Source organism: Furipterus horrens, unplaced genomic scaffold, assembly GCF_987537825.1.
Source record: "Furipterus horrens unplaced genomic scaffold, mFurHor1.1.pri manual_scaffold_2, whole genome shotgun sequence".
NCBI classification, from domain to species: domain Eukaryota; kingdom Metazoa; phylum Chordata; class Mammalia; order Chiroptera; family Furipteridae; genus Furipterus; species Furipterus horrens.
In genome coordinates, this window is record NW_028327172.1 from 192,708,852 (window position 1) to 192,730,964 (window position 22,113).

Below are 22,113 nucleotides of genomic sequence, written 5' to 3' on the forward strand. Positions count from 1 at the left end.
GTTGTCCCTGTTCATTGTGTATCTGAGCTTGAATTGTTTTCGGCTGTATATTAGTCTTTGTGTCCGTTGTTTGGCTAATTTGCATTGGGGTTCTTCCTGCTCAAAGTGACATCCCTGGACTAGAGCATCAGCATCTCCTGGGAGCTTTTAGGAATGCAGGCCCCACCCCAGACCTACTGAATCCAAATCAGCATTTTAACACGTCCCCAGAGGATGTTTTTGCACATTGAAGTTTGAAAGGCACTGATGTAGGTCAAGTCCTGCCCTGTTGATAACCTTGTTTGGATCATGTGTGATCCTCAGAAATGCACCCCTGGTGTGCTCCCCTGATGTCCATGAATGAGTGTGAGGGCATGCCACTTTGCTAAGAATGAAGTTAATTTATTTATTATTATATTTATTAATAAATATAAATTTATTTATTAAGCTGAGCTGGTCCAGAAAGATCCAAGTATGGTTGAACTTCAAGGATCTCACAGTCTAGTGGGGGACATACAGCATCATATTCTCCAGTGTCTTTATCTATGTCATTTGACTTGCTTCACCTACACAGAGTACTAGTCCCCTTCTAGGTGTATAGTCCATGGGCCACCCGCCTCTGAATCTTTTGAGTCGGAAGCGGTGGTGCTGATGTGAAAAGAGCAAGGGATTACTCCAAACCTATTGACTGAGTTATACTCTGGGGGTGAGACCCTGGCATGTTCTTTGTAACGACTATTGGACACATTAAAATGTGAGAACCACTGATCACGCGCTGCTTCTGTATCCTCAGTGATTATGCAGTGTGGTACAAAGGGACGTTTTAATACAATCTCAAATATTTAAGAAATCATTCAGGGGTTTTCTTATGCTAAATTCAGGGAGAGTGTTAAGTGGCATCTGAGTTCAAAGCTGATTTTACCTTTGGGTAAAGCAATATAAGGATATTTGTGGGTGGTATTTAAAACTAGTTCAATTCATATTTATATATATTTCTGGCCACGTGTTTCCTAGGAGCAAATTAAAATGCTTTGTTCTATAATGAGTTAACAGTGTGAACATTGTTATGACAGTATCCTGTGACTTTCTTGTTTAGTGTTTATACTCATTTAATCAAACAAATTGAAATTGGATTATGGCTGTTACACATTAGAGTGGTTATTAGCCAGTTTAAATGCAGGTCTGAAAGAAATAAAATTGATTTTTTTTTTCTGTGCTACTTGGGAACATCATAGGTTATTGGTGTGCTGGTCAAATTTTTAATTAGGTTTGTATAGAGGAAAGGAATATTAATGGTTGTGGGTTTTTTTATTTTCTTAATGTACTATGTAAATAAACTAATATTTTATTCTAATTAGGGAGTCATGATTTCTAAAAGTTTGATGATCTGTTTCCATATTTTTATTTAAAGCATGTCAGGTTTTTAAAGTGGATAATAACTTTAAGGAACATTTTTATTTTTAGAAAGAGAAAAAGAAAATAACAGAGTAGAATATCATTATAACACTCAGTTACCATTACCCTATTTTTCAGGGAATAAGCTGTAATATTTACCAAAATTTTACACATAATTGAACCTATCTTTCTATAAACCAAACCTTTTTCTTAAATTGCCTTCATTTTGCAAATACCTTTTTTCTTTCTTTTTAAGTATATTTTATTGATAATGCTATTACAGTTGTCCCAATTTTTTTTCCTTTTGCTCCCCTCCACCCAGTACCCCCCTTCCATCCAGCAATCCCTCCCCACTTAGTTCATGTCCATGGGTCATGCATGTAAGTTCTTTGGCTTCACCCTTTCCTGTACTATTAACATCCCCCTGTCTATTTTGTGCCTATCAATTATGGTTCTTAATCCCTGCACCATTTCCTCATTTCTTCCCCTTCCCCATCCCAGCTGATAACGCTCCAAATGATTCCCATACCTATGATTCTGTTCTTATTCTGATTATTTGCTTAGTTTGTTTTGGTTTTAATTTTTTACATCCTGTTGTTGATAGTCGTGAGTTTGTTGTCATTTTAATTTTCATAGTTTTTATTTTTTATTTTTCTTAAATAAGTCCCTTTAACATATAATAATGGCTTGGTGATGATGAACTCCTTTAGCTTTACCTTGTCTGGAAAGTACTTTATCTGCCCTTCCGTTCTAAATGATAGCTTTGCTGTATAATCTTGGTTGTAGGTCCTTGCTTTTCATCACTTTGAATACTTCTTGCCAGTCCCTTCTTGCCTGCAAAGTTTCTTTTGAGAGATCAGCTGATAAGTCTTATAAGAACCCCTTTGTAGGTAACTTCTTCTCTTGCTGCTTTTAAGATTCTCTTTATCTTTAACCTCTGGCATTTTAAATATGATGTGTCTTGGTGTGGTCCTCTTTGGGTCTAGCTTGTTTGTCTGTTTCCTTTGTCAAATTAGGGAAGTTTTCCTTCATTATTTTCTCACGTAAGTTTTCAATTTCTTGCTCTTCTTCTTCTCCTTATGGCACCCCTATGATTCAGATGTTGGCAACGTTTAAAGTTGCCCCAGAGGTTCCTAAATCTCTCCTCATTTTTTTCATTTCCTGTTTCTTCATTCTGTGCTGGTTGTTTATTTCTTCCTTATGTTCCAAATCACTTATTTGAATCCCGGTTTTGTTCCCTTCACCATTGGTTTCATGTGGATTTTCCTTCATTTCACTTAGTATAGTCTTCACTTCTTCCTTATGCATTTGCCATACTCAGTCATGTCTGTCAAGTCTGTGAGCATTGTTATCACCAGTGATTTGAACTTTGCATCTGTTAGGTTGGCTATCTCCTCGTCACTTAGTTCTTCCACTGGAACCTTGGTCTGCTTCTTCTTTTGAGCCATACTTCTCTGTCTCCTCAACTTAACAGCCTCCTTTGTTTGCCTCTGTGTCTTAGGTAGAGCTGTCGCACCTGTTACATTTTAAGGGGAGGAGCCTTAGGTATTCATCAGTGTGAAGCAACCTGTTTCACCACATTGTGTCACTGTACTTGGGCGAGGGGTCTGAGGGGGAACAATGCCGCTTGCTCAGCACTCATCCCTTTTCCAGGCACTTCTCCTGCTTCCTGTATGGGACTGGCCCCTCTCTATCTGTTGCCCTTGCCGTCTTTCCCTGAGTCGATGGGTTCGTGGATGTTCTAGGACTGTAGGCACCCTCTAAACAAACAGACTCTGCTGAGAGACTGGCAGTTTCTTCATCTGCCCCAACCCCACTGGTTTTCAGGGTCAGAAACAGTGAGGCTTTATTTTCCCTGTAGCTGGAACCGTGAGCTGCGCGATCTGGTCTGGGGCTGGGATCACTCCCCAGGTGTCTCTCCAGACTTTTATAATGTGTGACTGTGCTTTCCACTAGCTGGCCAGAGTCACTGCCTTGCTGCCACTGCCACCATACCATGTCCCCTCCACCCCAGCTCCACCCCTCCTACCTGTCTGGATGGATATTATTTCTTTATATCTTTGTTTTACTTCATTGCAGCTCGATTTTCTGGTAGTTCTGGTTGTTTTTAGCTTTGAGGTAGTTGTATTCCCTCTTATGATTGTGGAGGGGGGGCAAAGCATGTCTACCTATGCCTCCATCTTGTCCAGAAGTCTGCAAACACCTTTTGTGTACTTGCAGTATATAAGCACCACTGTGCCTAATGCTAGGATTCAGAGTTCATCTAACAGAAGTCCTTCACAAAAACAGGTGTTTCAATACCACTGACTGCTGTGAATGCCTAGCGATGGGCATTCAAAAATAACAGGCCCCAGGGAACAGGGAAAGGCTTCATGGAGAAGGTGACATTTGATCTGGACCTTGACTCGGAAATAGAAGTTTTTAAAAGAAAAATTTATTCTTGAAGTTGTAAAGGCATTACATGTTGATTGCAAGCATGCTTATTTTTAAAGTACCTATAGAAAAAAATTTAATTTATTACATTTGAAATGTGCTTGCTGCTGAAAATACACTGGAAAAAAGTCCACAAGACCACTCTTAGGTTCTACAGTTTACTAGAGGAACTCACAGAACATGTTGCAAGCTATTTCACTCACAGTTATATGGTTTATTACAGCTAAAGGACAGGGATTAAACTCAGCTAAGGGGAAAGGAACATAGGGCAGAGTCCAGAAAAGTCCCAAACTTAGAGTTTCCAAACATAGAGTTGTCCTCCCCATGGAGTCATGGACAGCATCACTTTCCCAGTATTGAAGTGTGACGATATGCCTGAAGTATTGCCAACCAGGGAAACGTATCCGAGCCTTAGTGTCCAGAATTTTATTTAGGGCCCCATTGCAAAGGCATCACTGATTGCCCATGTGGCTTATCTCAGTCTCTAGCCTCTCCAGAGGTGAAACAGATGCCAAATGACCCAAAGCTTCTACCCTAAATCACATTCTTATACTATCTAGTGTGACCTAAGACCCCCAGGTAAACAAAAACACTTATATCAGGTATGATATTCCCTGGTCTTAGAGATCACCTCCCAGAAGCCAGGGGAAAAGGTCAGACCTCTCTCTGGTTAAGGTTAAGAACCTTACTGCACAAAAACAAAACCAAACACTACTATACATTTATAAAACTCATCATAAAGTGAACAGAGACAAGGTCTATGAAGGAAAAGTCTGGGGTGCTGGGGGTTGCGGGGGTGAGATGGGTGGTACTGCCAGTTAGGATGATTTTCCCAAGGAAATGGACTGAGGTCAAAAGGATGAGAGGAATTAGCCAGCTGAGCACAGCCGTGAAGAGCATTTCAGAAGGAGCAAACAGTTGGTGGAAAGGCTCTGAGGTGAGAAGTAGCTGGATATGTTCCAGAAACTGGACAAAGATGGGGCTAGAGCAGAGAGAGAGAGGAGGGAATATGGTTGCAACATTGACTAAGGAAAAAATAGGGACCAGATCCAAGGTGGCCTCGGAGACCCTGATAATGATGATGCGCTGTATCTCCAGTCGCTGCGAAGCCATTATAGAGTTTTAAAGCAGGAATATGGGTGCTCAGATTTGTGACTTTTTTTTTTAAAGGGACACATGTGTGGCTGTGAGACTAGCCAGTCAGGGACAATAGTGGAAACAGAGTGACTGTTAGAAAGAAGACCCCTGTCACCATCTCAAATGCGGCAGTTAGAACCAGGGTGTTGGCAGTGGAGTTGGGAAGGGGGAACAACTTTGAGAGAGCAGTCAGAGGCAGAGGTGGTGGGACTGGTCAAGCCAGGCTGCCCAGCAGGCCCTCAACTGTCATGTTGTGCTGTCACCTGTGGGCGCCTGGTAGCCGCATCTGATCTGTCCCTTCCACTCTGCTACAGGTAGAGAATCAGATGATCAAACTGACTAGAATTATGGAGGAAGGGCAGCCTCTGAAGGGGTGACAGGTGTAACAGTGAAATTGGTTCATGCCTCCAAACTTGGTGATGTCTGTTCTGGCTGCTGAACCCCAAGCCTCAAACCCACCCTCACCCCTACCCCCACTGCCAGTGTGGGCTGTGTTCCAAATAGATGTGGTTGCCAGAGCAGTTCACTATAAACAACTCTTCTAAATAGCTGCAATATTATTGGTCATAGATTTCAGATACACCATGAAATAAATCATGCCCCTCCTTTGAAAGAGAACCATTAACTAGAAAAGCCTAATATAAAATTGTCAGCACAGAGATTAATAAGTGTTAAACAAATGAATAGATGTCCAATCCTCTTTAAAACATGAACATTAAAAAGTTTCTAGTACACCTGTGATGTATTGTACTAAACCCAGACAAAACCTCCTAGTTATATACACCCTTGATTTTCTATATGTTTCATATTTTCTGTTTGTTCCTCTATAAAAGGAGTGTATGGAAAGTTGAATATGGCAGAAAACATGGCTGATGTCCCCTGCCTGTTTCACTGTTAATTGCTCAAATAACTTATTCTTGTCCAGAAACAGTTAGGAGGAGGAAGTACATTTAGTACACACGCAGAATATAGTTAGAGACCTTGGATTTTCCTTTCAAACTCTGTTTTGGCCAATGGCTAACCAGCACTCTTATTTAAATGCTGTCGCTTAAACTGGACGCTTTTCTGCTTTCATGTATATGAGTTCTCAGTGCCTGATGACAGTGTTAGGTTGCCAGTGTCACTTGGCTTCAGATCAGCGTAAACGCAAGACGCCTTAGGAGAGGCGATGGATCAATAAAAAGGTGTGTAGGGGTGAACTACCGTTAAGGGCTTCATGTAAATTGGCAGAAAATATGTGAGAAATACCTTTCAGCTCAGTTCAAAACTTGCTGCCTGGTTGATTAAACTACAGTTTGCTTCTGCTTTACCGTGGCATCGCAAAGGCTTTCTGGCTGTTGGTTGCAGACCAACCACCTTCCGCCCCCCGCCACTCCCGTTCCTCCGCCTGCAGCCCGCAGGGGTCAGGCCTGGTCGTGTTAGAACCAGAAACCCATGCCCTGCACGTCAACTTTCTAAAGAGGTTTGGTGGAATTAGAATGAACTTTCCCAAGTCCTGGGAGGCCAGAAAGACAAATACACTGGTGGTGGGGGTATTCCACCCTTCTCTGCTCCCCCGGGGCCCAGCCACTGGCAGCTGGAAGCACCTGGCGAGGGTACCTGGCGGGGCGGGGCGGGGCGTGGAGTGGGCGGGGCGGCGGCCACGGGCCTCTCCAACAGCCAATGGGAGGCGGCGGCGGTGGCGGCGGGTGGGGAGCGTGGGCAGGAGCGCACGGGCGGTGGGACTCAGGCAGGCCCGACCGCCACTCTCTTCAACTTGAGACCAGAGGGAAGCGCTGCTGGTGGTGTGAGCGAAAGCTCCAGGCTAGCGGGTCCCGGCACCCCTGGACTCTTCCCGCGCCGGAGGCAGCATCCCAGCCCAGCCCTGGGAGGCCAAGGTGAGGGGCGTGGGGAGGGGGCGGTACGCCTTTGTCTGCAGGTGCATGCAGAAGTAACAAACCGGGTTGGAGCCCGAGCTCTCTTGCGGGGACAGCGAGGCGGCCTGGGAGACCCGCGGGACAAAGGCTGCCCTCTCCCTTCCCCGGAATCACCGCTTAGGGAGGTGCTTGGTCAGGGAGGCCGGGAAAAATAAGGAGGGGGTGTTTCCGCCTCCCCGGAGAAAGGATGAGGATTGTATGAAATGCGGGGAGAAGGAAGGAGTCTTTTGCTTCCAATTTACCCGCGCAGCAGGAAGCTGTTCAGTGGTGGCCTCTTCAGATGGTCTGCACTGGGCTTTTATGTTGTGGCCAGTGTTCAAGGATTAAAGAAATGAGTGCATGTATCTCACATGCCCTCTGGTGAATCACATTTACGTCTTCTTGTCTACTAGGAGTGAGAAATAATTGCAGGATCTGGGTAATCCAGTTTTTGGATTAAAAGCAATATGCTTTGGTGTAGAAAGACTACATTTTCAAACAATTTATATTATATGATTTAGAATATTAGTGTGACTTCCATGTGAGAAAATGTCTCAAATTCCCAAAATGTAGAAAAGCAGCCAACTTATATGCTTGCTCTTGTCATTGATTAAAAAAAGGAGTCTTAAAAAAAGAAAGAAAGAAAAGAAAAACATGGTTTAAATATTGCTTGCAACCCTTATCGGGTTCTCAGGGAATATGTGTCTTTCCTATCTATTATCTGTTTCCTGTACCAATATTGTAACCAGGCATGTCCGTGGCTTCCCTAATTAATGTGTTGGCTGTGAGTCTTCATTATTGCTCTGGGTGGGAGAAGGCGGAGGAGGAGGCAATCCATTAGTCTTTTCTTTCTTTTTTAACTGCAACTGCAGCCTGGCTTTGACTTGTATGATATCATGAGAAGGGGATTCTGCCTGTCTTCCTCACATTGTTCCCTTTTGGTTTTCTTAAGCCATTGAGCAGTCTGTTCAGGCTTGCGCTGCCACAAAAGCAGCTTGTAAGTTTTCTCCCTCAAGTTCAGCTCTTTGTTACTGCCTTATAGTTGTTATTTGCTTTGTAAAAGGAACTTTCAAGTGTCATGAGGCCTGTTGCAAGAAGTTACAAGCATAACATACTATGAGGAAAATAACCATAAATCTGTATTTGTCAATTTTATCTGTTATTTTTTAGATTATAGACTGTGGCTATGTCGACCAAAACAAAATGTGAATAAAAAGCTTAATGGGGTGGTTGTCATTCTTGGCAAGGTGAATGAGGCTCAGAGTGAAGGCCTGGGCTATGTTCTGGTTGGGTCAGGAGCCCCACCTTTCTGACAGCTGGTGTATTTATGAGTCCTTCTGTTATTCTGGCAGGTTCTCGCTTTTGAGCAATGGGAATAATTTATTTAACAGGCATTTATGAAATACCTACTATGTGCCAAGGATTGGCAATAATGATTAAATTGTAAATGCGACAGGCTTTCTTGGAGCTTACACTGCACCAGCATAGGGCCCATTTCAGGTAGTCTGAAATGTGTGGATGACACTAAGGAGCCAAGAGGATGTTCCTGCTGGCTACTGTCCTGGAGATCAGCTGAGCCCAGAGCTGTAAGTGCAAACAGGTGTGCCGCAGACACCTCCATTCCAAGGGCGGAGGTGTTAATCAGATCAGTGGGTCACTGTGCACTGGAATTGTCTTGAACCTGCTAACTCTGACCATGGATACCTCTCAGAAGAGTCTGGGACTGCAAGGAGGGCCAGACACTGAGTTCCAAAAGAGGTGGAAAAGTATTATTGTATATTTGGATGTGCTAATTCCAGTCTGTTTCAAAAACTATCGGTCATGCAGTCTCCTAGTCTCATCTCAATAGCTTGCATCTTAAACAACCTCTCCGGGAGGTGAATTTTATTCTGTACCAGTGACTGAGCAAAGCTTTACATCTGTCCACAGTGTGAAGAGGTGACTCCAGGGTATAGAGATCTGGAACACAGGTGGAAAACACCAGTTTACTCTTTCTCTACTTTTTGTGCATTTTAAGGAGTGTAGTGATGACACATAATTTCTTACTACTCTGGGTTTTTAGACTTTTTAACAAATCCTTAGGGTCACATGAAAACATACTAAACAGTAGTGTCACTTGTTTTTTTCTTTGCCTATTTTAAACACTTATGAACATAGCATTTTTGAGAAATTCTTAGACTTTTGAATTTCTCTGGTCCCAATATACTACCTGGCATAGGATGCTCTCCATAAATAATTGAATTATTGAATGGGCAGATGAATGAATATAGATAAAATATTATATTTTCTATTTTTAGGGTTTAACTGTAACCATCACATGCACTTGATATTTATAATTTTAGATTAATTTATTGTTTGGCAGATATGGAACATCTATGAGGGAATGAGACAGGCAAGATTCAAAGAGGCAAAAGATAAGCCAGGAAGACAATTCAGAAGCAAGATGATATAGATTAGGATACATGCCATGGAGAGAGTCCACAGCACAATGCAACACAGAGTAGCTCAGTGGATATACGGGCCCAAGAGGCAGTCCATCCTTGGAGGTGACATTTGAGCTGAGCTTCGAGGCTGAGAGAAAGCCAGGCATGTGGGGAGGGAGTAGGAAGATCTGAGGAAGAGGAGCATTTAGCATGATCTGGAAGGAGGCCAATGCCCCTGGGGTGGAAGAGGTAAGTAGGACAAGATCCTGCTTTGTGTCTAGGTTTGAAGGTTTGGGTTTTCTTGTTAATGCCATGAGAAGCCTTTGGAAGGTGGTAGCAAGGGGAGTGTCATGATCTGATTTATTTCATTTAAAAAATCTCAGTGAATGCTGCTAAAGGGAATGGGTGTCAGGAGCAGAGGCAGAAGTTGGGGGAACAGTTGGCAAGTCCTGGTCCAGGAAAGATCAAAGTAGTGGCAGAGGAGATGAAGAGAAGCAGATATGGAGATTAAACTTGGCAGGATTGAGTGTAGAAATGCAGGGATAGGAATAATCCGGGACCATACCTGGAATTTTAGATTTATGATTAATTTACATTGGAAATGTATATATTCTTAATATGCTTTATTGATTATGCTGTTACTGTTGTCCCAATTTCTTTTTCCCTTTGTTCCCCTCCACCCAATGACCCCCCCTCCCTCCAGTTTCCCCCCCTTAGTCCATGCCCATTGGTTGTGCATATAGTTCTTCTCAACATCTTCCTATCTACTCCACTCCCTCCTGCTATTCTTCTTAATTCTGGTACCATCGCCCTCCCTTCCCCCCTTCCCCCTCCCCACTGACCTCCCCCCCATATGTTCCCCATACCTATAATTCTTTTTCCATTCTCATTGCCTACTTAGTTTGCCTTTGTTTTGGGTCCTTGGCTTCTGTTGTTGGTTTTTGTGATAGTTTTCATTTTAATGTTCATAGTTTTGATCCTCTTTCTCCTAAACAAGTCCCTTTAACATTTCATATAACAGTGGTTTGGATCTGATGAACTCCTTCAGTTTTACTTTGTCCTGGAAGCACTTTCTCTGCCCTTCTATTCTGAATGACAGCTTCGCTGGATAGAGTAATCGTGGTTGTAGGTTTTTGATTTTCATTACTTTGAATATTTCTTGCCAGTTCCTTCTTGCCTGCAGAGTTTCTTTTGAGAAATCAGCTGAAAGTCTTATTGGGACCCCTTTGTACATAGTTCTCTTCTTCTCTCTTGCTGCTTTTAAGATTCTCTCTTTATCCTTAATTTTTGACATTTTGATTATAATGTGTCTTGGTGTGGTTCTCCCTGGGTCCAGCTCTTTTGGAAATCTCTGTGCTTCCTGGACCTGTAAGTCTATTTCCTAACCCAAGTTAGGGAAGTTCTGCTTCATGATTTTTTCACATAATTTTTCAATTTCGAGTTCTTCTTCTTTACCTTCTGGCAACCCTATTATTCAGCTGTTGGCTCGCTTATTGCTGTTCCATAGGTTTCTGAGCCTCTCCTCATTTTCCTCACTTTTTGTTTCCTCTTTCTGCACTGGTTGACTTTTTGTTCCTTCCCTGTGTTCCGATTTGTTGATTTGATCCCTGGTTTTCCTTCCCTCACCACTTGTTTCATAAGTGTTTTCGTTTATTTCAGCAGGGCTAGCCTTCATTCCTTCCCCATATTGTTTAAGATCTGCTGTTAGATCTGTAAGCTTTCTTATAACCAGAGCCCTGAACTGAGCCTCAGAAAGATTTCCTGTCTGCTTGTCTGATAAATCATGTATTTGCTGCCTGGTCAGCTGTGTGTTTGGGATCTCTATCATGATCCCTGCCATCCTGACAGTTTGTGTTTACCTTTGTTTTCTGGTTGTGGCTGTCACACCTCCTGTGTTATAGGGGGTGGAGCTCCGTGCACTCCCCACTATCAGGCGACCCTTCTCATCACACTGTGGCGCTTTCTGTGAGGGTGGGGATCCAAGATAGATTCCTGCCGTTCACTCTCCGCTGAGAGACCGGGAGCCTCCTCCTCCATCCATACGCCCTCCGGCCCTCACAGTCCGAGGCAATGGGGGTCTGTCTTTCCCAGCGTTAGAATAGCGAGCTGACGGGTTTGGTCTACAGCCAGGGGTGCTCCCTGGGTCCTTCTCACCTCCCCTTAAATGTGGGTATCTGTGCTTACTGCCATCCCACCGCCATTGCCACAGCCGCCGCCGCCAGCACAGCTTGACCTCTCCGCCCTGGCTTCACCCCTCCTACCCATCCAGACGAGCACCACTTGTTTATAACTTCATATGTTGGACTTCCATGTAACTTTATTTTCTGGAACTTCTGGTTATTTCTGGTTTTGCAGTAGCTGTATTCCTTCTTAGTTGTGGAGGGAGACAGAGCGTGTCAGTCTAGGCCTCCATCCTGGCTGTAAGTCTTCGGAAATGCATATTAATAAAAATAATGACTGTATAGAAACAAGTATGCAATGGAGCAGCTCAATTTCAATTTATGTTGTATTAAGACCTTGACTTAATTTTGTTTTATTCTCCAGTGTGGATGATCAGCCATATCCAGTGGATGCTGTGCATCTGGCCATTTTTCTAAGACATTTTCACCCTTCAGTGCTGTGATTTTCACCAATCAGCTGTCTTTCTCAGCTGATTATTAGACCTTTGAACATTTTCTTTGTTTTGTCATAAAACTGGAGGATCAAAGTAAGAAAGGAAATAGGTTTAAGCTTTACTCCATATGGACTAACTCTATCTCTGCTGTTAGTTTTATAAGAAACCATTGACAATTGCATTTGAAATTATTTATTAAACATGCGACATCCTGCATGGACCCAACAACTGAAATTCTGTCATAAATAAAACTTGTTCCATATGTATTTCAAATCAAAAAGAGTAAATAAAATTCCTTAATAAGTTTGCTGGAAATTCACTGAGCATTTTGTGAGTTAGACAAGCCATTTCCTTGTATGTATAAAATAGAGAAATGAAATATTTGGATTCTGATAGGATTTTTGCTGCCATCCATGTACCTGTAGATTTGTGCACTTGAAAGATTACCAAGGTCAGGGAACTTTGGTTTTGAAATGAACTTTGGTTTGGTTTTGCAAAAAGAAGAAATATTAATGCAGAAAATATTCGTTAAGCAGATAAGAAGGCAGAAGTGCCTGGGGCTGCCAGCCCTTCTGCTATAGAAACCTAGACTGGTTATCCTAGAACATGTAAACTTTTCTGGGGATGAATAAATTATGACAGTTAAAATAATTATGACAGAGGAAAAGCAGCTGCAGAGAGAACAGCTGACAATTGGGGCCAATGTGGCCTGATTCTGTCATGTCAAAACATGCATCTGTTTGCCCAGTGACATGAAAATGCTGTTTTCATGGAGTTACTGTGTTTTGTTTTTTATTTTCCTCCCCCTGCCCCTGCCCTTAGCATTCTAGGAAGAGTCGTAGCCCGCTAGTGACCTTCTTGAAATAAAGTAACTGGAGCAGCACTCCATGTGAATTCTGGTTCTCATGTTGGGTGTCCATGTAAAATTTCAGTGGAGCAGAAGGTTCTGGGTTCTAAAGAAGATACAGATCAGAAGCGAGCTCTTGTTCCTGCGTCTGGGTGGAATCATTTCTCGCTTGCTCTGGAGTTTGTCATCTATAACAAGGATTATTCTAGCATCTCAGCCAGTCGCACAGGTGTAACGACACTTCTTTTAATGCTCCGATGTTACCACTTTGATATCCTTAATAATTTTTCCTCCCAAGGCCTTGCGTTTTCCGTTTGCACTAGGCTCCACAAATTATGTAGCTGATCCTAGTCTCAGTTTTTGTCCACACATTGTATGTTCCACACCTAAATCAGATTGTCATCTAAAGCAGGGTTCAGCACTTTTTCTGTAAAAGCCCAGATTTTAAATATTTTGGGCTTTTGAGCTGAATGGTCTCTGTTGCAACTACTCAGCTCTGTCATTACCACACAGAACCAGCCATGGACAATAGTGAGTGAATGAGTGTGGCGGGCCTGTGTTCCAGCGACACTTTATAAAAACAGGCAGACGGTAGATGGTTTGTGATCCAGCGGCCATCATTTGCAACCCTTGATTTAAAGGACCTGAATGGAAACCGCAGTGACAACTGAAATAGAGACCTTGTCCTTTGGACGTTAGCAGGCCTGGTCACCTTTGGACAGCTTTGTGGTGTTCTGAAAATCAGATTCCAAAGGTTGGGCTGTATGAGGTACTTCTATGGCAAACCATTATTTCAGTACCCCCAACTTACATGTGAGCTTCAAGATGGTATGTTTAGTTGTCAAATATGAACAAATATGGCACTATAATGAAGGTAAATTCAGACAGTAAAAGGAGGATGCCACCATGATGGAATTGTGGTTTTAGTTTTTTAATATTATCATATTTTATGGAAAAGAAAAAGATGCTGAAGTGAGGAGACTAGCTGCATATAAAAAGTAACCTTACTGAATAGGAAAGGTATATTCTTTTAGCCTATATCCAGAAGTTAACCTCTGCTGAGGTAGCTCAGTACCTCTGGGGGGCAGGGATCCCCTGTGCTACCTTACAATGCAGCTCTCTCTACTTCTCTGCCTCAGTGTGCATGGGAACACATTGTCCAGGTTCTTTTTCCCATATGATACACAAAGGTTTATTTCTCTTTGAGTACAATTATTAAGAAAACTATCTAGGGAGTCAGTAAATCTTGATAGAAATCTTTGTACAAGGGAATTTTATATATTGATTTCTTTAGAAGCAAAAGAGCCATTTTTCACTTAGACAAATGTTCTGAAGAAGGAATCTAGTTAGGGGCTCTGGAAACAAGATTGTTATTTCTGCTGGAGATGATCAGAGTATAGATTTGCTTTGATTTCACATAGAGTCACAAGAGATTAATAATCTTTTCAGAACTCGTCTCTTGCCCATTCAGATGAAATATATGCTTTATTAACATTGTTTGAGATGACATGAGAATGGAATATGAACTAAAGTCATTTTTAAAGTGATGTCTGTGATAAATAGTAGCAGGAGAAAAAATATCTAGTCAACTCTCTTTTATTCACAGCATCATCCCCTTAGGTTCTTACCAACCTGATCAGGTATATAGGGGAAAGTCCTCAGTTTACCCTATTTATTCAGTCACTCAAAAATATTTATTCATTACCTACTATGTGCCAGGCAGTAGTGATTGAACAAGGCAGAAGGGTTCCTGCTCACACGAACTTTACTTTTTCTCAGAGAGTGACAACCAGTGGTCATTGGCACCAATTCAGTGCCAACAGATACTCCCAATTTGGGGTGCACTGAAGAAGGAAACTTGATTCAGTGCAAAACAGCTCAATTGTGAATAGCATGACTGAGGCAGCCTTGGGGCCAGGCACCTTTCTGGCTAGGCAGCTCTGCTCTGCTCCTTGATGCTCTGCTCTGGTGAGACATTTTCAGTGTTGCACCTCAACCAGGAAACATAGTCTTCAGTGGGGAAAGTGTGCTCCCCAAGCCAGAGGGGAGCTGTCTTATATAAAATAAGTTCCCGCCCCTGGTCCCTGATTGATCTGTCCTCTGCAAATGAGGACTCCAAATCCTCAGTTTGATGGTTCAAAAGGCACTTCCCTGATTGGTCAGAACGGAGCTTCTCTGATTGGTCAGTGCTGCATAGCTGTGATTGGATGGGAAAAGTCTCATTCCTATTGGTTGAAATAGGATTCCAAGAACTCTATGACGGCTGATTCAGATGGCAGAAACGCAGTGCAGGCTTCTCCCTGAAGTGTAGTTTGTATGAGAGGCCCATGTAGAAATGGCTGCTAGGCTCTTTTGTTTTTTTGTTTTTTAAATTTGAGCCCAGTTAGCCACCAGGAGCTCTTTTAGTAGGTGTCTTCTTTCTCGGGGTTCACAGGGAGGAAGAAGGACAGACACTAAATAAATAAGCAAGGTAGTTTTATATGGCTGCGAATGTTGACAGTGACTGAGTGGTCCAGAGGGTTCTTTTGGAGGTGATGAACCATAAGGAGGTGTCCTCCATGAAGACCTGAGGAAATAAGTGACCCCAGCAGCAGGAACAGAGAGTGCAAAGGCGCTAAGGCGGAAACCAGCCTGTGTACAAGTTGGAGAAGAGAAGGATCCAGGTGTGGCTGGAACCCAGCAGGCAAGGGCGAGCCAGGAAGTGAAGTCAGAGAGAGAGATGGGAGTCTGAAGGGGAATGGTAAGCCGCAGAGCACAGAGTTAAGAGGCCGCTGCGTAAAGGATGAAATTTCAGCCTTTGCCTGGGAAAGGTATTCAGACTAAACACCGGGTCCAGCAGTGGTGGAAACCCAAAATGGAGTAAGGACTGAGGAGCCCATTAATTGGGAAGGAGGCAAGCTTAGGTGCCAGGTACCTCCAAAAACACAGAAAAAGGAAGAGGCTGGTCAGGCAAACCTGTGTTCCACTTGTCGATCCACTGCTTCCTAGCTGTGGGGATTTGAGCAAGTTAACTTAAATTCCCTGCGTCCTATATCCCTTGTTTGTAAAATGAGAGTCAGGAAATGCTTTCTCTGCAGGGTTATGATGAAGATTGGCCATAAAACACACACCAAAAACAGAGCCTGGCTGGGTGCAGATTCAATAAATGGGAGCTGGTCTTGCTATTTTGTTATTAGCAATCAGTCATCCTAATGTTGGTATCTATTTTTGTTGAGGTATTTTTGAATTTACAGAGTATCAGTGTTACCAAACTGAGGGGATTTAGTGTAGTGCAGTGTTCTGTTTAAGAATGAGATGTGGTTATCTGGTTGTTTGTCTTCTTGTCATTAGGTAGTTTTATTTACTTGCAACAAGTAAAGGAGATAGGGGATTCACATCCAAAGTTCTTTCTCCCCATGAAGGGAGGCTTGGCCATAGCATATGTGCACCTATTTGGTTAATTACATGTTGATTTCCTCTTTGCAGTTGCCTACCCTAATCCAGTTGCGGTTCACGTCAAGCTCATCCATTTGCAGCTGCGTCTACAAAATATCATGCTAATTTTATCCTTTAACAAGAATAGCATTTAGTAAGAACCGTCCAGACCTTGAGACCCTTGTCCTATCAAAAGTCAATTTTATCTAGATGAAAGTTTTATAAAATTTAAGTTAAGGCCAAATGTCTTGGCTTATTGTATCATCTACACTAGTGTGCCTTCTATCTGCATAAATAAGTGGGGCTTAGCCACATCACGATAACCCTTCAAGAGGCCCTCCACATGGCTGGGCGTTGGGAGTTGAAGAGAATTCACCCTGAGGCTCACCATGGTTTTAACCAGGAGTCTTGTTTGTATCTTGAGGTGTTCTGTGCCCTTGGGGACCTTCTTGCACAGAAACCACTTTCCTTTCTTTGTATCAGTCTTTAAATATCCACACATCCCTATAGTTTTGTTTTTGTTTTATTATCTCAACTTTCAGGAAGGAATCCAGCCCATGGTTTCACAATTCAGGTATAATTTACATAATTTTATCCTTTGATTATGCCATAAACTATACACCGTGAAATCGTAATACAGCATGAGTTATTTCTCACTTGAGAACTAAATATAAGTTGTGTGTGAAATTTTTTTGCTCAGATATTCAGAGAGGCGAGGTTTTTTTTTCCCACTGTAATACAAAACAGATGAGTGCTCTCTTCAAAGATGGAGTTTTTAAAAAATACTTCCTGTTTGCTCTCAAATATCCTTTTTTCCCTCATTAGTAAGCTGACTGGTAACTATTGTGTCTTCTCTCCAGGGGCATGAGGAAGTCCTTTGTTTAGAAGGATGTGCCTTGAATTTCAATAACCTTATACCACATTAGGTCCTCAGCTTCACAGTTAGTCCCCTTGAAACTGTAACTCCTCTTAAAGATGCTGGCTGGTCTGTGCTGGGGGGCAGGCGCAGGGAGGTGGGAAGGGAACTTGCTTTGAAAAGTAAGGGGCACACTTGGTCAGAGATGGGTGTTTCTGTCACAGCTGTGGGGTCCTGGGAAGGACAGAACCTTATCCCTGAATTTTCTGAAACTCACCAGACACCAGATGGTCAATTTGCATAAAATAAGAATTCAGTTCAGTTCAGAGGACTTTCCCCTGCAGGGTTTGGATGCTAAAGGGGTCTGTGAATGAGTTTCAGGGATTATTGAACCTTGGCTTCCACCCACCCAAGATAAAGATTGTGCATAAAACTATGCAAAAAATGTTTCTTTCCGGCATGTTTTCATCAGATTCCAAAAGGTTCTATGATCCAAAACAAGTTAGGAACCTTCCTCTGGGCCGATCTGCCCTGTCTCACTCCAGCTGGCCACCACACTGCACACCAGCAGGCTTTGAGAGCCTTCTTCAGTGAGTGATCCTCAGAACTCTTAGGAAGTGAGAGCCACTGTTATTCCCATTTTACATATGAGGAAACTGAAGAACACAGAGGCTAAGGACCTTGTCCAAGGGCTAATAGCAGATCCGTGCCAAGGAGAAAAAAACAAAAGCACTTGGAGCTGGGGGGGGAAATAAAGCTGTTAGGCTCAGGCATTGGCATGGGAGATTGCATGACAAAGTTTTATAGTTTTTACTTAATTGGTACGTGGAGAATGCTGGCCTGTGCTGGTGCTCAAAAGACCGCTGGTGGTGATGAAAAACAAGCATCTGAAAGTAGCAGGAAGCAGAGAGTTCTGCAAAAATGGGCGAGAAGTGCACTGGCAGGTCGCTCTCCGTGCTCAGTTTGTGAAAAGCAGACAGTTGCAGGGGTGTGTGCTGCATACAGAGTAGGTGGCTGGGCCGGCGGTTAGGAAACGCGTCCTCTTTCAAAAAGCTGGGACAGACATTGTCATTCTGGTCCGCTGTGGTGAGGAATTTCGTATTCATTTGGATGCCCGTTACACATGCCAAGTAGTTCTGTTACTTCAGGCTTATTTTAATGAAAACAATGCCAATTACTCCCTCATTCATTTCCCAAGAAACAGCCACCAAGAGCATGCTGATCATGCAGCCTTGGGTGTGTGGCTGGTGTGGAATTAATCCTGGGCTTTAGTTCCTCTGACTGGTATCTTGTGCAGCAAGAAGGGAGTAAACTTGTGCCTGGCTCTAAATGGAGCCTCCTCTACTCTCAGGATGGCGTGTCTCAGGCAGAAACCCAGCTTTGGGCTGATGTTTTTTTCTCAGCAAATTTATAAGGTGTCAAGTCGGTGGGGCAGCTGCCATTGTGACTCTTCTGAATTTCTTGAATGACATTTCAAAGATCACTCTACAGACCCTGTGAATGGCTCGTTTTCACAACACTTAAATCAAGCAGTGTCTGTTAACCCCAAAAGCATTAACCTTGTTAAAAGTTAGCAGTGTCTTTTTTTTTTCCAAGTTCTGTCCTAAGGGAAAAATGCAGCAGCTAAAAATGGATGTTATTTCCTTAAGTGAATTGCTAGTAATGGGTCTGATTTAAACTATCCAAGGTTTCGATAATAATTATACACAAAAGAAACAGATTGTATTCACAGGTCTCTAGGTTTAAGGTTCTTGGGCAGTGTTTTTGCCATACACTAGGTGAAAGCTTTTTATTCAAGTAAAAAATTAAAAACATTTGGTATATATCAAAATCTAGTCAAAGAAATGCTTGCTACCTGCTCTATCTTCTTTGTAGCAAGAGTCAGAGCACTAAACAAATCTGTTTGTGATAAAAATCTGAGCACTATGCATTTCCTTGACCATCTCATCTGAAATGAAAAACCCTAGACTCAGAGAAGTTAAGTGATAATGTTTACTCAACATTAGACTAGAATCTAGGTCTTTGGCTCCTTTGCTGATGGTCTGAATTGCCTCCAAAGATTTCACTTTGATAGTGGGGCACGAGCAGGAGGTAACTTCCACTCATACTGTGTCAGTGGGACCCAGCAAATCCAAGGAGAGGGCCACAAATCCTTCCCCAGGTGATCTCCCTTCTGTAGGAGACATTTTATCTCAAATGTTGCCCAGCACGACCCAGCCGAGACATAAACCATCGGATGACTAAATGATAATAACTATAATGCAGTTTTTGCACTTGGTTACAAGCTGGAGACTCCCTTACACACACCCTCTCATTTAATTTCTCACGATTGCCCTGAGCCAGGTGTCCTCTTCCCCTTTTCACTGACAAGGGAGCAGGCTCCAAGGGGCACGCCATCTCAATGTGCCCAGAACGTAGAGGGAGCTCAGTAAAAGGTGAAGGTAAATAACATACTGGGAGGCACACGGCTCTTTCTACTTAGCCTGAAGGGCCTCTCTTGGAAATGTTCAACCACCTTCTCCCTCTCAAAAGTTCACAGGCCAAGGAAAGAGGGGAGACTCCCCACTAAATCTAATATCCCCAGTTCTTTGCTACACTTTTTGCTCCCTGTCTTGAACACTTGTGCATAGCAACCTTCTGGATCATTTGTGGGGACTAACCATGAAATGGTTCTGCAGGACTCTGAAGAAGTATGGGATACCTGTCATAGGAACAGTCCAAGAAGACTAGAATTAGAGTCCTGCAAAGAGACTGTCAAATACTGACTTCACCATGTGACACCTGTGTGACCTTCATCAACTTCTTAACCTCTCTGAACTTGTCTCCTCTATCAGTGAGAACGGTTAATAGTGACCTTGTCACATAGCTGTTAGGGCAACACAGAGCCAGAGCTCAATAAAGGGTAGTCGTTGAGAGTGTAATTATAGTAATCATATATGTTATACACTGTTGGTACCTGTGCCTCGGGACATGCACTCCACAGTGGTTTCCCTCGAATACCGAGGTAGATATTTACCTATTTGTATTACAAACATCACATGCACTTGTTGTATAATATTCAAACAAATAAATAAAATCCTCCATAGTTCCCCCTCCAGATAACAGTTGACAGTTGAGATGTTCTTATTCTAGACTTTATTGTTTATTATGCATGTATTACACTGTCAAACTTTGTTGTTTTTCTTCTACGAGACCATATATCTGTGACTTGGATTGCTTGCCTGTTTTGTTTCCCCCACTTAATACTATGCCGCGGTCATTGCCCTATCAGGATGTATAGCTCTGCCTTTCCACCTAACGACTGTGGCTTGGTGCTGGACAAGCTTGCTATTTGACACCATGATTTCAGCTTTCACAGCTGCAGAGTCCTGCTGGCTGTGGCACGACCCTGGCCACAGGGCACCTGAGGAAGCAGGTTTCTCTGAAAGCCGGGTTTGGTCCTCGCCTCCTGTTATCCCACGCCCCCACCTCTGCAGTCCAGTTGCTTTATGTATCATGCGTGCATGTGACCCCCTGGGGGCTCTGCTCTCATCCTTTTCCAGAGTGGCTGTGACAAGACTGGGGGGGATGGTCAGCAGTCTGGGTCAGATGGTTATGTGATGTCCTAAGGGTAACGGGGGGCTCAGGGCAGGTCTGGGGCTGGAACTCAAAGCGTTTGGCCCCAAACCACAAATTGCTCTCAGCACTCTCTGCTTTCCATTCCTGTCTTCCCTGGCTCATCTCTGTCTCCTCACCCTTTAAGCTTTCATTTACTGGCCTTTGTGCTTCCCACCTCTACCCTTGACCTTCTGCTCTGTCTCGGCTCCCTCCTCTTCTGATGCCCTCTCGTGGTGCATTTCAGTGAGAGTACTGTACCTCGGCTGTAGCATTGTAGCTCTACTACTAGAATGCCAAGAGTGTTAGTAAAACAGGTAAGACCGTTCCCATGTCACTGTTTGCATTGGTTTTTTTTATTGGGAGCAGGTGGAGCTGGAACATGAATATGAGTGCCCTGCCAGTGTTGACTGCAGTTTCCCGTGTTTGTGCTATTTTAAGCTCAATTACCTCCCCAGGCTGATATGTTGCCTCTAAACTCAGCTGGCGTCTCTTGGCTTCATCGTAACATGGCTCAGAATACACACTTCTGTGTAAGAGTTCAGCTAAAATAAGCACCAGAAGGTTATTAATTGCCGCGAAGTTGGGGAATAAGATGGGGTGTCGGTGCTGAGTTGCTGTTAATGGGATTGTTTTTATTTACCGGATGCTGTGCGAACGCTAACGTGTTGTGTTCTGCTCTGTTCCCTCATGCCTTCCTGGATTCAGAGAGAGGTAACCAACCAATTTTCACTTCTCCCCCTTCCTGGTGTCTGAAGTGTCTGGCAAAGCTCACTTGCTTTCTTCATGCCACGCTCCCATTGTCGCAGCCATCATTGTCATTGAAAGGCACAACTTGATTGTGTTTAACCTTTTATCATCGTCATTCTTCTGTGTCCTACTTTTAAAACAGCGTGTGGAATTGCATCTGGGTCCCTAATCCTCTGTTGCACTTGACCCTGTCTGGGAAGCTGATGGGCAGCATAAATAAGCAGCTTGGTCACTCTCGCTAATGGCTGAGAAAGGTCTTACCCGCATGCTTGGGATGAAATGTGATAGAAATATTCAGGTTATGTGCCATGTCGTATAAGGAGGCCTTTCGTGCTTCTTGAAGAGTTAACATTAGGACTTGCTTATGTTGCATATCCTCTAGAGTTTTTATTGGTAAGGTTTGGTTCTAGGCTAATAGTCAGAAGGACTGGCTCAGTTTCCATCTCACAGATGAGCCAAAATATATGGAATGCTCCTCCCCTCCCACATTTAGAGGAGCAAACTGCGAAAAGGCTATAACTCTGAAGGGAAAGGCGTTTGTACCTCAGTTCTGTGCCTTTCCAGTGCTCTGGGTGTCCGCCTGCCCATGTGGCTGATTGGAGGCTTTAAGCTTCACTGTCCCATAGCTTTATCACTTAATAAAAGCTCCATTTTCCCACATTACAGATTTTTTTCAATCCCAGTTTGCATTCAGTGTTATTTTGTATTTGTTTCAGGTGTGCAGCGTAGTGGTTAGACAATCATATACTTAACGAAGTGGTCCCACCTGGCACCAT

General features: G+C 43.2%; 1 protein-coding gene across 7 annotated transcripts in view; it reads left to right on the forward strand.

Moving 5' to 3' along the window:
- The window catches only part of APBB2 (amyloid beta precursor protein binding family B member 2), a 328,286-nt gene that overhangs the window by 279,708 nt on the left and 26,465 nt on the right, over positions 1-22,113 (forward strand). The window contains exon 1 of one of the 7 annotated variants that reach the window (XM_090266958.1): positions 6,678-6,821. The exons of the other annotated variants lie outside the window; for them this stretch is intronic. The gene's annotated coding sequence lies outside the window, so the exon portion shown is untranslated. Of the gene's footprint in view, positions 1-6,677; positions 6,822-22,113 lie in introns of those variants that run through there. 7 annotated transcript variants of the gene reach the window in all.